The sequence below is a fragment of the Pelodiscus sinensis genome, chromosome 3 (assembly GCF_049634645.1).
Source record: "Pelodiscus sinensis isolate JC-2024 chromosome 3, ASM4963464v1, whole genome shotgun sequence".
NCBI classification, from domain to species: domain Eukaryota; kingdom Metazoa; phylum Chordata; order Testudines; family Trionychidae; genus Pelodiscus; species Pelodiscus sinensis.
In genome coordinates this window covers 113,560,422-113,575,205 of record NC_134713.1, presented here as the reverse complement: position 1 = coordinate 113,575,205, position 14,784 = coordinate 113,560,422, and the positions used below count along the sequence as shown (strand labels likewise).

Below are 14,784 nucleotides of genomic sequence, written 5' to 3'. Positions count from 1 at the left end.
TGAGCTGGGTGTAGAGTCCGAGGTGGGAAGTGTTGAGGTGGAGGCCACAAGCTAGGACAAGAAGTGCTGATGTGAGGGAATCAGGCTGATGTGGGAAGCGCTGAGTTGAGGGGGTTAAGGCGAGAAGTGCTGAGGTGAGGGGGGCTCAGGCCACGGTGGGATGGGCTGAGGTGAGGGGGCAGAGGCTGAGGTGGGGGACACAGGCTGGGGCAAGAAGTGCTGAGGTGGGGGAATCCGGCTGAGGTGTGAAGCGCTGAGGTGAGGGAGCTCAGGTTGAGGTGAAAAGTGCTGAGGTGAGGGGGTCAAAGGCTGAGGTGGGGAACACTGAGGTGCGGACTCAGGTTTAGGTGGAAAGCACTGAGGTGCAGGTTCTCAGGCTCATGCAGGAAGCATTGAGGCAAGAAGCACTGAGGGGGCGCTGGCTGAGGTGGGAAATGCTGAAGTGGGGGGCACAGGCTGAGGTGGGAAAGGCTGCGGTGGGGGGCACAGGTTGAGGCAAAAAGTGCTGAGGTGGGGGAATCAGGCTGAGGTGGGAAGCGCTGAGGTGAGGGGGGTGAAGTTGAAGTGGGAAGTGCTGAGGTGGGAGTGGCTCAGTCTGAGGTGGGAAGGGCTGAGGTGAGGGGGTAGAGGCTGAGGTAGAAAGCACTGAGATGAGGGCAGAGTGTGAAATGGAAAGCCGTGAGGTGCAGGGCTCAGGCTGATGCAGGAAGCGCAGAGGCAAGAAGTACTGTGGGGGCTCTGGCTGAGGTGGGAAATGCTGTGGTGGGAGGTGAGAAGCAGAGGCTCACGCTGAGGTGGTGGGATGTGCTGAGGTGGTGGCTGGATGGTGGATGATCAGGCTGAGCTAGAATTATTGAAGTGGGAGGGCACAGGTTGGATTCGTTGAGGAGGCAGGAAGGTCTGGAGGGGCTCAGGCAGGAAGCGCCGAAATCAGGGGCTCAGTTACAGGCAGGAATCTCTGAAGTGCGGGAAGGAAGTGCTGAGGCAGGAAGTGCTGAGCTGGGAGCAGCTCAGGCTGAGATGGGAAAGACTGAGGTGAGGGGGCTCAGTCTGAGGTGGGGGGCTGAGACTGAGGCAAGAAGAAGTGCTGAGGTAGGATGTAGGGTCTGAGATGGAAAGTGCTGAGGTGGGGGGCTCAGACTCAGACAGATAGGGCTGAGGTGCACTGCTCAGGCTGAGGCTAGAAGCAATGAGGTGGGGTGTCTCAGGCTGAGGCGGGAAGCGCTGGGGGACTCAGGCTGAGAAGGGAAGTGTTGAGGTGGGGGGCAGAGGCAAGACGTGCTGAGCTGGGTGTAGAGTCTGAGCTGGCAAGTGTTGAGGTGGGAGTGGCTCGTGCTGAGGCGGGAACGGCTGAGGTGAGGGGGCTCAGGCTGAGATGGGATGGTCTGAGGTGGCAGAGGCTGAGGTGGAGAGCACCGGCTGAGGCAAGAAGTGCTGAGGTGGGAGAACTGGGCTGAGGTGGCAAATGCTGAGCTGGCAGACGCTCAGGCTGAGGTGGGAAAGGCTGAGGTAAGGTGGTGGAGGCTGAGGTAAGCGCTGAGATGGGGGCACAATGTGAAATGGAAAGCACTGACATGCAGAGCTCAGGATGATGCAAGACACTCCAAGGCAAGAAGCATGAGGGAGCTCTGGCTTAGGTGGGAAATGCTGAGGTGGGGGACACAGGCTGAGGCAAGAACTGCTGAGGTAGGAAGCACTGAGGTGAGGGGACTGAGGTTGAGGTGGGAAGTGCTGAGGTAGGGGTTGCTCAGTCTGAGGTGGGAAGGGCTGAGGTGAAGGGGGCTCAGTCTGAGGTGGGAAGGGCTGAGGTAAGGGGGGCTCAGTCTGAGGTGGGAAGACTGGGGTGAGGTGGCAGAGGCTGAGATGGGGGCAGTGTGAAATGGAAAGCACTGAGGTGGGGGGGCTTAGGTTGAGGTGGAAAGCACTGAGGTGCAGGGCACAGGCTGATGCAAGAAGCACTACGGGGGCTCTGGCTGAGGTGGGAAATGTTGAGATGGGTGGTACAGGCTGAAGCAAGAAGTTCTGAGGTGGGGGAATCAGGCTGATGTGGGAAGCGCTGAGGTGAGGGGAGGCTCAGTCTGAGGTGGGAGGAGCTAATGTGAGGTGGTAGAGGCTGAGATGGGAAGCGCTTAGACGGGGGCAGAGTGTAAAATGGAAAGTACTGAAATGCGGAGCTCAGCCTGATGCAGGAAGCTCTGAGGCGAGAAGCACTGAGGGGGCTCTGGCTGAGGTGGGAAATGCTGAAGTGGGGGAATAATGCTGAGGCAAGAAGTGTTGAGGTGGGGGAATCAGGTTAAGGTGGGAAGTGCTGAGGTGGGGGAGATAAGCTGAGGCTGGGTTCGCTGAGGAGGCAGGAAGGGCTGACGGGGCTCAGGCAGGAAGTGCCGAAATCAGGAGCTCAGTTAGAGGCAGGAATCTCTGAAATATGGGGCTTAGGCTGAGGCGGGAAGTGCTGAGATGGGGGGGGAGCTCAGTCTGAGGAGGGAAGGGTTGAAGTGGGGGGCTCAAAATGAGGCAAGAAGTGCTGAGGAGGGTTGTAGAGTTTGAGATTGAAATTGCTGAGGTAGGGGGCTCAGTCTCAGACAGATAGGGCTGGAGGATTCAGGCTGAGATGGGAAGTGCTGATGTGGGAAGGGCTCAGGTTGAGAAGGGAAGTGTTGAGGTGAGGAGTAGAGGCAAAAAGTGCTGAGCTGGGTGTAGAGTCCAAGGTGGGAAGTGTTGAGGTGGGGGACAGAGGCGAGAAGCGCTGAGCTGGGTGTAAAGTCTGAGCTGACAAGTGTTGAGGTGGGAGTGGCTCATGCTGAGGCGGGAAAGGCTGAGGTGAGGAGATAGAGGCTGATGAAGGCAGTGTTGAGATGGGGGCAGAGTGTGAAATGGAAAGCACTGAGGTGTGGGGCTCAGGCTGATGCAGGAATCTCTGAGGGGGCTCTGGCTGAGGTGGGAAATGCTGAACTGGGGGACACAGGTTGAGGCAAGAAGTGCTGAGATGGGGGAATCACGCTGAGGTGGGAAACACTGAGGTGAGGGGGGTGAGGTTGAGGTGGGAGTTGTTCAGACTGAGGTGGGAAAGGCTGAGGTGAGGGGGGCTCAGTTTGAGGTGGGAAGGGCCGAGGTGAGGGGGGCTCAGTCTGAGGTGGGAAAGGCTGAGGTGAGGTGGCAGAGGCTGAGGTGGGAAGCGCTTAGATGGAAGCAGAGTGAAATGGAAAGCACTGAAATGCGGAGTTCAGCCTGATGTAGGAAGCTGAAGCGAGAAGCACTGAGGGGGCTCTGGCTGAAGTGGGAAATATTGAGGTGGTGGGGTCCAGGCTGAGGCAAGAACTGCTGAGGTGGGGGAATCAGGCTGATGTGGGAAATGCTGTCCTGAGGGGGCTGAGGTTGACGGCAGGAAGCGCTGAGGTGGGGGGCTCAGGATAAGGTGGGAAATCCTGAGTGTGAGGCTGAGGTGGAAAGCGGTGAGGTGGGGGTTTTCTGGCAGAGACAGGAATCACTGTAGTAGGAGACGTTCATGTTGCAGGGGAAGCACTGTGTCAGAGAGTGAGTGGTGGAGGGCTCAGGCTGAGGCAGGAAGGGCTGAGGCATAGGGTAAGCAGCAGCAGTTCAGGCTATGGTGGAAGCACTGCAGTGGGATGAACAATGAGGATTCAGACTGAGTGGAAGTCCTGTGGCAGGGAAAGAGATGTAGGGAGTCAGGCTGAGGTACTGGGAAGCACTGAGGTGGATGGCGAATGGCAGAGGGCTTGGACAGTCTGCAAATTTGGGGAAAACAAGAACAAATTCCTCATTCATGCCCAGTTTATGTTGGGCATATAGAGTGTGCTAAGCCCTCCCATAAGGTTATCTTACCTTCTGTCTCTCTGTCTTTCCAGCACCTTCAAGGAAGAGAAGAAAAAGAAAACTTCCAAATAACTGTGAGCAAATAGAAGGGAAAAACGAAAACACTAATGGTGGAGGAGAAGGAAAGAAACTCTGGACAGAGTGAGCACCCCTTAACTAAGAGCTGGGTCACATGGGAGAGTTGAAGCTATTAAAAATGTGAGCAATATGATTTCCCTGGAGAAAAGGTTCAGGTCTGTAATCTCCTGGACTCTTGGCATTATTGTCTGTTAGCTGGCTAGTGAGAGTGACAACCCTGTAAAGAGGACACAAGTCTTGAGCATGCAGATTTTGGGGATATTGAAGGTTTGAAACCCTGAGCAGCTTGACCTCCCAGTAACTTAGGGAAAGGTCTTTGACTTGTTTTCCTCTTTACATTATGCCCTATTCAGGGTCTAGTCAGCATGACAAATGTGTGACGAGGGTGCATGTCACAATTATCTCTTTCTTTTATGGGAAAGATGGAGGCATTTGGTACATTGAGCTGTGTGGCCTTCCAGTAATTCAGGAGGAGGTCTCTCCCTTTGGATTCTTGGCATTAGGACCTTGTAGCTAGTTAAACAGAACAGATGGCCCTATAATTCAGGTGCAGGATGAATTCTTCCCATATTAGGGATATTTTAAGTGCCATTGGTTCTGAGACATGCCTCCATTCCTCTTTGAGCTGGTGAATTTGAATGACAACCCTAGAGCTCAGGGTCTAGGTTGTATCCTTCCTCGAACTATGTGAGGGATTAACAGCATTTTAATAATTGGGGCAGGGAACCTCCCTGTAACTAGGGACTGAGTCCTTATCCTACAGTCACTTCATATTATGCTAATCTGGCACCCTATAAGTAGGGTTCCTCTGGCATGTTTTCAATAAAATTGATCACAAGTCTCTCTCTCCCCACCCCCCTTTCTGTTTCCAATGCTGCCAAGAAAGACAAGAAAGTAGGAAGATGCTAAGAAATATCAATCAATTAGGAGGAGAAAAACAAACCCCAGAAGGAGGAGGAGAAGGAAAGGGACTGTGGACAGAGTGAGCACAACATAATTGAGAGGCTCGGGCAACATATGGCTATGGAGCATTTTAATCCCTTGAGAAGTTTGGGCTCCCTGTAACATAGGTTCAGGTCTTTGTCCTGTCACTTATGGAGGATATTGCAACCCAGAGCAGTGTGACATCCCTGTAATTCAGAAGGAGACCTCTGTCCATTATGGCTTAGGGCTAGTTCAGAGCCATTTGTACTTTGCCCTGCTTGTAATTTAGGTTTAGGTCATTTGCTTCTTCCCCTTTTGGAACTGTGCCTAGTGTGTAGTATAGCTGGTGTGACCACTCTGTAACTGAAGTGTAAGGCATATATGTCCAGCGAATAAGAACTTAGAACGACATTTGTACTATGGCCTGGGTGACAACCCTGTATCCAGGGTTTTTATCTCTCTTTTGTATATTAGAGTACTCCTTTCTTATTCAACATGTACTTCCCTGTAAGCAGGGCATAGGTATTCCATTATATATCATTTCATTTCTGTCTAGTTAATTGTACCCTTTTCCATGAAGAGCGTACATCTTTTACCCTTCTTCCCCTTTTTGGAGTGGAGAACTGCCCCCATTTAAGACAACTGGTCAACTCTCCTGTCACTATGAGATTTTTTCTGATCTGGGAAGTGTTTAACTTTTCGCATGCATGTGCTGAGGAGTGCGAATGATAGAGATGGGTATGAAAGAAGAATTATTTTTATTTTATTTTTTTTAATCGCTGCAGCGCTTTTTTTTTTCCGTTACACTTCCCAGAATCAAAAAAAAACCTTAAAGTGCACAGATATATTTCACCTTCCACTCATCATATACAGGGTTAAAAGAGCTCTCAGATCTCATGACTATTTCCTCAGCAACGGTTTAATCATTTAAAAATATTGACAGAGGGACCTCACTGTAATTCAGGAGAAGGTCGCTGTCCTTTCGGCTATTGGCATTAAGTTTATGTAGCACCCTAATTTCAATTGGCTGCCCGTAATTCAAGTACAGGTCGAATCCCGCTCCTTCAGAAGGGATTAGAACAAGTTTCATTCCATTGGTCCTGAGACCTACCTGTAATTTGAGTTCTGTTCTCCCTCTTCCCATTTTTCAGGCCCCTCATTTAGCATTAATATGGCGAGTTACTAACCTGTAATTCGGGTGCAAGTCACGGTCCTGTTGCTTCTGGGGGCGATCTTGCTCTGCGGAAGGCGATGCAGCGTGACCTCGCTGTAATTCAGGAGAAGGTCGCTGTCCTTTGGGCTCTTGGCATTAAAAGTTTCTGTAGCAGCCTAATTTCAACGGACCGCCCGTAATTCAGGTGCAGGTCGAATCCCTCTCCTTTAGAAGGGATTAGGACTAGGTTCGTGCCATTGGTACTGAGGCCTGCCTGTAATTTGGGGTTCTGGTCTCCGCCCTCTTCCCATTTTGCCATTGCGGCCTGTTGATAGTGTGACCACCCAGTAACTGGGGTGTGGGTCGCATGTCTCCTGCTCCCGAGGGCTTAGAACTACGTTTGTACCATGGCCTGGGTGACCGCCCTGTATCCAGGGTTCTGGTCTCCTCCCTTTGCGCTATGAAAAAACAATTCTCTCTTATGCGCCTAGTCGGAGTGACCACTCTGTTCGTAGGGAGGGAGTTTCCTCCTGTTGCTCACGTGGCAACGTGCGTTTGAGCAGTCTGACCTCCCTGTAATCAGGCTTCAGGTCGGCCCTTTTGGGCTCCGGCTGCTGGCTACTGAGAGTGACTACCCCGTAATGTTGGGTGCAAGTCACCATAAGGCGCGGCTGACAGGGGATCCTGTGAGCGCTTTAGTCAGCCCAGCCCCACGGCCTCCCTGAAAGGAATGCTCGGGTCTCTGTTTCAGCCGAGTCAGCGTGGCAGTCCTGTTAATTAGGGTGCATGCCACGTACCTCCCTCTTCTATGGGCACATTGTGGCCCTTGCCATCTTGACCAGCGCGACCTCCCTGTAACCGAGGGAAAGGTCTTTGCCCGCCTCTCATTTCGCATTAATACGCCTTGAGCTGGCGAGTTTGACTGACCAGCCTGGAAATCAGGGAGCTCTAGGTTGGACCTCTGCTTGCTCTGTGGGAGGGGTTCGCAGCATTTTAGTGATTGGGGCTGGGTGACCTCCCTGTAACGAGGGATCGTGCCTCTGCCCTTTTGTCTCTCGAGGTCATGCCACTGTGGCTGCTGGTCAGCATGAGCACCCTGTAAGCAGGGTCCAAGTCTCATCAGACACTATTTGTCCTGCCCCCGAGAAACTCTGTCCAGGGTCCCCGCCCGTTCCGCACCCTTCCCAGCTTGCCTGGAATTCCACATCCTCGCCTCGCTGCGGCTCATCCGCCTGGCCGCCGGAGATGAGACATTCTGCAGCAGTTGCAGGTAAGTTCCGAAAGACGTGCTCCTCTGGTACTTTTTGAAGAAAATTGATCGATCACAAGTAGTACCGTCATGCCTCATCTCTCTCTCCCTCCGTGTCTCTCTGGTTCCAGCGCTGCCAAGGAAGAGAAGAAAGAAGGAAGATGCTAAGAAATGTCAAGCAAGTAGGAGGAAAGCAAGCAAGCAAGCCCCTGAAGCTGGAGGAGAAGGAAAGGGACTCTGGACAGAGCGAGCAGCCCGTAATTAAGAGCCCCATGTCACTTAGAGCTTGTGAGCCATTTCTTTCCTTGAGCAGTGTGGCCTCCCTGTAAGCAGGGCTCAGGTCTGTGCTCTCTTAGCCAGTGGGCAGTCTGCTCTTTTAGCTGGCTAGGGCGAGTGACTGCCCCGTAATTCGGGTGCAAGTCACGGTCCTGTTGCTTCTGGGGGCGATCGAGCTCTGCGGAAGGCGGTGCAGCGTGACCTCGCTGTAATTCAGGAGAAGGTCGCTGTCCTTTGGGCTCTTGGCATTAAAAGTTTCTGTAGCAGCCTAATTTCAACGGACCGCCCGTAATTCAGGTGCAGGTCGAATCCCTCTCCTTTAGAAGGGATTAGGACGAGGTTCGTGCCATTGGTACTGAGGCCTGCCTGTAATTTGGGGTTCTGGTCTCCGCCCTCTTCCCATTTTGCCATTGCGGCCTGTTGATAGTGTGACCACCCAGTAACTGGGGTGTGGGTCGCATGTCTCCTGCTCCCGAGAGCTTAGAACTACGTTTGTACCATGGCCTGGGTGACCGCCCTGTATCCAGGGTTCTGGTCTCCTCCCTTTGCGCTATGAAAAAACAATTCTCTCTTATGCGCCTAGTCGGAGTGACCACTCTGTTCGTAGGGAGGGAGTTTCCTCCTGTTGCTCACGCGGCAACGTGCGTTTGAGCAGTCTGACCTCCCTGTAATCAGGCTTCAGGTCGGCCCTTTTGGGCTCCTGCTGCTGGCTACTGAGAGTGACTACCCCGTAATGTTGGGTGCAAGTCACCATAAGGCGCGGCTGACAGGGGATCCTGTGAGCGCTTTAGTGAGCCCAGCCCCACGGCCTCCCTGAAAGGAATGCTCGGGTCTCTGTTTCAGCCGAGTCAGCGTGGCAGTCCTGTTAATTAGGGTGCATGCCACGTACCTCCCTCTTCTATGGGCACATTGTGGCCCTTGCCATCTTGACCAGCGCGACCTCCCTGTAACCGAGGGAAAGGTCTTTGCCCGCCTCTCATTTCGCATTAATACGCCTTGAGCTGGCGAGTTTGACTGACCAACCTGGAAATCAGGGAGCTCTAGGTTGGACCTCTGCTTGCTCTGTGGGAGGGGTTCGCAGCATTTTAGTGATTGGGGCTGGGTGACCTCCCTGTAACGAGGGATCGTGCCTCTGCCCTTTTGTCTCTCGAGGTCATGCCACTGTGGCTGCTGGTCAGCATGAGCACCCTGTAAGCAGGGTCCAAGTTTCATCAGACACTATTTGTCCTGCCCCCGAGAAACTCTGTCCAGGGTCCCCGCCCGTTCCGCACCCTTCCCAGCTTGCCTGGAATTCCACATCCTCGCCTCTCTGCGGCTCATCCGCCTGGCCGCCGGAGATGAGACATTCTGCAGCAGTTGCAGGTAAGTTCCGAAAGACGTGCTCCTCTGGTACTTTTTGAAGAAAATTGATCGATCACAAGTAGTACCGTCATGCCTCATCTCTCTCTCCCTCCGTGTCTCTCTGGTTCCAGCGCTGCCAAGGAAGAGAAGAAAGAAGGAAGATGCTAAGAAATGTCAAGCAAGTAGGAGGAAAGCAAGCAAGCAAGCCCCTGAAGCTGGAGGAGAAGGAAAGGGACTCTGGACAGAGCGAGCAGCCCGTAATTAAGAGCCCCATGTCACTTAGAGCTTGTGAGCCATTTCTTTCCTTGAGCAGTGTGGCCTCCCTGTAAGCAGGGCTCAGGTCTGTGCTCTCTTAGCCAGTGGGCAGTCTGCTCTTTTAGCTGGCTAGGGCGAGTGACTGCCCCGTAATTCGGGTGCAAGTCACGGTCCTGTTGCTTCTGGGGGCGATCGAGCTCTGCAGAAGGCGGTGCAGCGTGACCTCGCTGTAATTCAGGAGAAGGTCGCTGTCCTTTGGGCTCTGGGCATTAAAAGTTTCTGTAGCAGCCTAATTTCAACGGACCGCCCGTAATTCAGGTGCAGGTCGAATCCCTCTCCTTTAGAAGGGATTAGGACGAGGTTCGTGCCATTGGTACTGAGGCCTGCCTGTAATTTGGGGTTCTGGTCTCCGCCCTCTTCCCATTTTGCCATTGCGGCCTGTTGATAGTGTGACCACCCAGTAACTGGGGTGTGGGTCGCATGTCTCCTGCTCCCGAGAGCTTAGAACTACGTTTGTACCATGGCCTGGGTGACCGCCCTGTATCCAGGGTTCTGGTCTCCTCCCTTTGCGCTATGAAAAAACAATTCTCTCTTATGCGCCTAGTCGGAGTGACCACTCTGTTCGTAGGGAGGGAGTTTCCTCCTGTTGCTCACGCGGCAACGTGCGTTTGAGCAGTCTGACCTCCCTGTAATCAGGCTTCAGGTCGGCCCTTTTGGGCTCCGGCTGCTGGCTACTGAGAGTGACTACCCCGTAATGTTGGGTGCAAGTCACCATAAGGCGCGGCTGACAGGGGATCCTGTGAGCGCTTTAGTCAGCCCAGCCCCACGGCCTCCCTGAAAGGAATGCTCGGGTCTCTGTTTCAGCCGAGTCAGCGTGGCAGTCCTGTTAATTAGGGTGCATGCCACGTACCTCCCTCTTCTATGGGCACATTGTGGCCCTTGCCATCTTGACCAGCGCGACCTCCCTGTAACCGAGGGAAAGGTCTTTGCCCGCCTCTCATTTCGCATTAATACGCCTTGAGCTGGCGAGTTTGACTGACCAGCCTGGAAATCAGGGAGCTCTAGGTTGGACCTCTGCTTGCTCTGTGGGAGGGGTTCGCAGCATTTTAGTGATTGGGGCTGGGTGACCTCCCTGTAACGAGGGATCGTGCCTCTGCCCTTTTGTCTCTCGAGGTCATGCCACTGTGGCTGCTGGTCAGCATGAGCACCCTGTAAGCAGGGTCCAAGTCTCATCAGACACTATTTGTCCTGCCCCCGAGAAACTCTGTCCAGGGTCCCCGCCCGTTCCGCACCCTTCCCAGCTTGCCTGGAATTCCACATCCTCGCCTCGCTGCGGCTCATCCGCCTGGCCGCCGGAGATGAGACATTCTGCAGCAGTTGCAGGTAAGTTCCGAAAGACGTGCTCCTCTGGTACTTTTTGAAGAAAATTGATCGATCACAAGTAGTACCGTCATGCCTCATCTCTCTCTCCCTCCGTGTCTCTCTGGTTCCAGCGCTGCCAAGGAAGAGAAGAAAGAAGGAAGATGCTAAGAAATGTCAAGCAAGTAGGAGGAAAGCAAGCAAGCAAGCCCCTGAAGCTGGAGGAGAAGGAAAGGGACTCTGGACAGAGCGAGCAGCCCGTAATTAAGAGCCCCATGTCACTTAGAGCTTGTGAGCCATTTCTTTCCTTGAGCAGTGTGGCCTCCCTGTAAGCAGGGCTCAGGTCTGTGCTCTCTTAGCCAGTGGGCAGTCTGCTCTTTTAGCTGGCTAGGGCGAGTGACTGCCCCGTAATTCGGGTGCAAGTCACGGTCCTGTTGCTTCTGGGGGCGATCGAGCTCTGCGGAAGGCGGTGCAGCGTGACCTCGCTGTAATTCAGGAGAAGGTCGCTGTCCTTTGGGCTCTTGGCATTAAAAGTTTCTGTAGCAGCCTAATTTCAACGGACCGCCCGTAATTCAGGTGCAGGTCGAATCCCTCTCCTTTAGAAGGGATTAGGACGAGGTTCGTGCCATTGGTACTGAGGCCTGCCTGTAATTTGGGGTTCTGGTCTCCGCCCTCTTCCCATTTTGCCATTGCGGCCTGTTGATAGTGTGACCACCCAGTAACTGGGGTGTGGGTCGCATGTCTCCTGCTCCCGAGAGCTTAGAACTACGTTTGTACCATGGCCTGGGTGACCGCCCTGTATCCAGGGTTCTGGTCTCCTCCCTTTGCGCTATGAAAAAACAATTCTCTCTTATGCGCCTAGTCGGAGTGACCACTCTGTTCGTAGGGAGGGAGTTTCCTCCTGTTGCTCACGCGGCAACGTGCGTTTGAGCAGTCTGACCTCCCTGTAATCAGGCTTCAGGTCGGCCCTTTTGGGCTCCTGCTGCTGGCTACTGAGAGTGACTACCCCGTAATGTTGGGTGCAAGTCACCATAAGGCGCGGCTGACAGGGGATCCTGTGAGCGCTTTAGTGAGCCCAGCCCCACGGCCTCCCTGAAAGGAATGCTCGGGTCTCTGTTTCAGCCGAGTCAGCGTGGCAGTCCTGTTAATTAGGGTGCATGCCACGTACCTCCCTCTTCTATGGGCACATTGTGGCCCTTGCCATCTTGACCAGCGCGACCTCCCTGTAACCGAGGGAAAGGTCTTTGCCCGCCTCTCATTTCGCATTAATACGCCTTGAGCTGGCGAGTTTGACTGACCAGCCTGGAAATCAGGGAGCTCTAGGTTGGACCTCTGCTTGCTCTGTGGGAGGGGTTCGCAGCATTTTAGTGATTGGGGCTGGGTGACCTCCCTGTAACGAGGGATCGTGCCTCTGCCCTTTTGTCTCTCGAGGTCATGCCACTGTGGCTGCTGGTCAGCATGAGCACCCTGTAAGCAGGGTCCAAGTCTCATCAGACACTATTTGTCCTGCCCCCGAGAAACTCTGTCCAGGGTCCCCGCCCGTTCCGCACCCTTCCCAGCTTGCCTGGAATTCCACATCCTCGCCTCGCTGCGGCTCATCCGCCTGGCCGCCGGAGATGAGACATTCTGCAGCAGTTGCAGGTAAGTTCCGAAAGACGTGCTCCTCTGGTACTTTTTGAAGAAAATTGATCGATCACAAGTAGTACCGTCATGCCTCATCTCTCTCTCCCTCCGTGTCTCTCTGGTTCCAGCGCTGCCAAGGAAGAGAAGAAAGAAGGAAGATGCTAAGAAATGTCAAGCAAGTAGGAGGAAAGCAAGCAAGCAAGCCCCTGAAGCTGGAGGAGAAGGAAAGGGACTCTGGACAGAGCGAGCAGCCCGTAATTAAGAGCCCCATGTCACTTAGAGCTTGTGAGCCATTTCTTTCCTTGAGCAGTGTGGCCTCCCTGTAAGCAGGGCTCAGGTCTGTGCTCTCTTAGCCAGTGGGCAGTCTGCTCTTTTAGCTGGCTAGGGCGAGTGACTGCCCCGTAATTCGGGTGCAAGTCACGGTCCTGTTGCTTCTGGGGGCGATCGAGCTCTGCGGAAGGCGGTGCAGCGTGACCTCGCTGTAATTCAGGAGAAGGTCGCTGTCCTTTGGGCTCTTGGCATTAAAAGTTTCTGTAGCAGCCTAATTTCAACGGACCGCCCGTAATTCAGGTGCAGGTCGAATCCCTCTCCTTTAGAAGGGATTAGGACGAGGTTCGTGCCATTGGTACTGAGGCCTGCCTGTAATTTGGGGTTCTGGTCTCCGCCCTCTTCACATTTTGCCATTGCGGCCTGTTGATAGTGTGACCACTCAGTAACTGGGGTGCGGGTCGCATGTCTCCTGCTCCCGAGGGCTTAGAACTACGTTTGTACCATGGCCTGGGTGACCGCCCTGTATCCAGGGTTCTGGTCTCCTCCCTTTGCGCTATGAAAAAACAATTCTCTCTTATGCGCCTAGTAATCAGGCTTCAGTTCGCACCCTTCTCAGCTTGCCTGGAATTCCATGTCCTCGCCTCGCTTCGGCTCATCCGCCTGGCCGCCAGAGATGAGACATTCTGCAGCAGTTGCAGGTAAGTTCCGAAAGACGTGCTCCTCTGGTACTTTTTGAAGAAAATTGATCGATCACAAGTAGTACCGTCATACCTCATCTCTCTCTCCCTCCGTCTCTCTCTGGTTTCAGTGCTGCCAAGGAAGAGAAGAAAGAAGGAAGATGCTACGAAATGTCAAGCAAGTAGGATGAAAGCAAGCAAGCAAGCCCCTGTAGCTGGAGGAGAAGGAAAGGGACTCTGGACAGAGCGAGCAGCCCGTAATTAAGAGCCCCATGTCACAGGGAGCTCTAGGTTGGACCTCTCCTTGCTCTGTGTGAGAAGTTTGCAGCATTTTAGTAATTGGGGCTGGTTGACCTCCCCTTAATGAGGGATCGTGCCTCTGCCCTTTTGTCTCTCGAGGTTATGCCACTGTGGCTGGTGGTCAGCATGAGCACCCTGTAAGCAGGGTCCAAATCTCATCAGACACTACTTGTCCTGCCCCCGAGAAACTCTGTCCAGGGTCCCTTTATATTGCTTTTCCTGGAATATGACAGCCAAGTGTCGTGGCTTTTTTTATGCTCACTGCTTGAGATGGACATTTTTCAGCAGCTCCTGGTAAATCCGAATAGAGATGCTCTCTTTTCGTTTTTGGAATTCTACACTTCTGAATTTGAAAACATTCTGACGGTACGTAGGAATTGTATATATTTGTAATTCTGATGTTCTTCCATCATTAAGTATAAAATAATCTGACATATTGAATAAATTTAAACTAACTTTATTCTTAATTTAATATTTATATAATTTATGTAGCAATATAATGTACTAGTTATGGACCTCATGGTAAATATTGTTGTACGAAATTGTTTTTTCTCTTCAGGTTTATAACCATTTTCACCATCAGAACTCTTAATGCATTGGAAGGATAAATTCAGGAAACTGACCTTCATTTCTCTGCTGTTTAATGGTTTTAAAAGGCAATTGTATATAAGAAACAGAATCTCAATTTTTTAGTGTAATTTTAAGAAAATTTTTCATGAACCACAATATGAATGATTGAATGATTGAATGATTTTTTGCAGCCTCCTTTAACTGTTTCTAATCATGGAACTCTGATAATACATCTAACAATATGTATGGTCTTTCTTGAAAACGGCTTGTCAGTCAGTCTGCAAAATAATATTTTGTGCCTTTAATGTTCAGATTCCATTACAAATGAGATAGGACTGTTGTGTTGATTTATGAAAGTTTAACATTTATGATTCCTTCTTAGTCATTTTGATTTTTTATTTAGAAATCTGGGATTTAGCAAGTAGTCATTTTCATATTCTTAATCTGTTAGTGACAGCAAATTGATCAGAACTGAAGAACAAAGATGCTTTGGAGCACTCTAATAAGGCCATTGAAGCACCCATATTATTTACACCTATCCCTTCTCTCTGCCCATCATAAAATCCTCTTTAATGCCAGAACAGTGAAAATTATGAAATGTAGAATTGAACTATATTTGTACCGATTTTGAGGTGCTTGCCAATTAGTAATAGTAAACAGTACTGAATAATTTCCATCTAAATGTTGATTTCATCTTTATGAGTTTCAAAATATTTCAAATGTATGTGACTATGTGATTTTTGACTAAACAAATAATCACTTTGGGTACCTCTATACTGTGGCGCTATTTTGGGATACTTCCGGTTTCCCGATATAGTTATTCCACATCTTTTAAACAAGCCCATTATTTATAAATATAATGAACTTGCTATTCT

At 51.8% G+C, this 14,784-nt stretch overlaps 1 long non-coding RNA gene across 7 annotated transcripts; it reads left to right on the top strand.

The window, feature by feature from the left end:
• Positions 1–1,567: 1,567 nt before the first annotated feature.
• LOC102444351 (uncharacterized) lies at positions 1,568–14,125 on the top strand. 7 transcript variants are annotated; one of them, XR_003087805.2, is made up of 9 exons: positions 1,568–1,686; positions 3,867–4,032; positions 4,799–7,259; positions 7,370–8,876; positions 8,987–10,493; positions 10,604–12,110; positions 12,221–13,060; positions 13,171–13,705; positions 13,899–14,125. It is a non-coding gene; the product is annotated as an uncharacterized LOC102444351 (long non-coding RNA). The 7 variants fall into 7 exon arrangements; XR_003087818.2 differs by having other exon boundaries at positions 1,569–1,686; positions 3,867–3,908; XR_331480.4 differs by having other exon boundaries at positions 1,569–1,686; positions 3,867–3,975.
• The last annotated feature ends 659 nt before the right edge of the window (positions 14,126–14,784 follow it).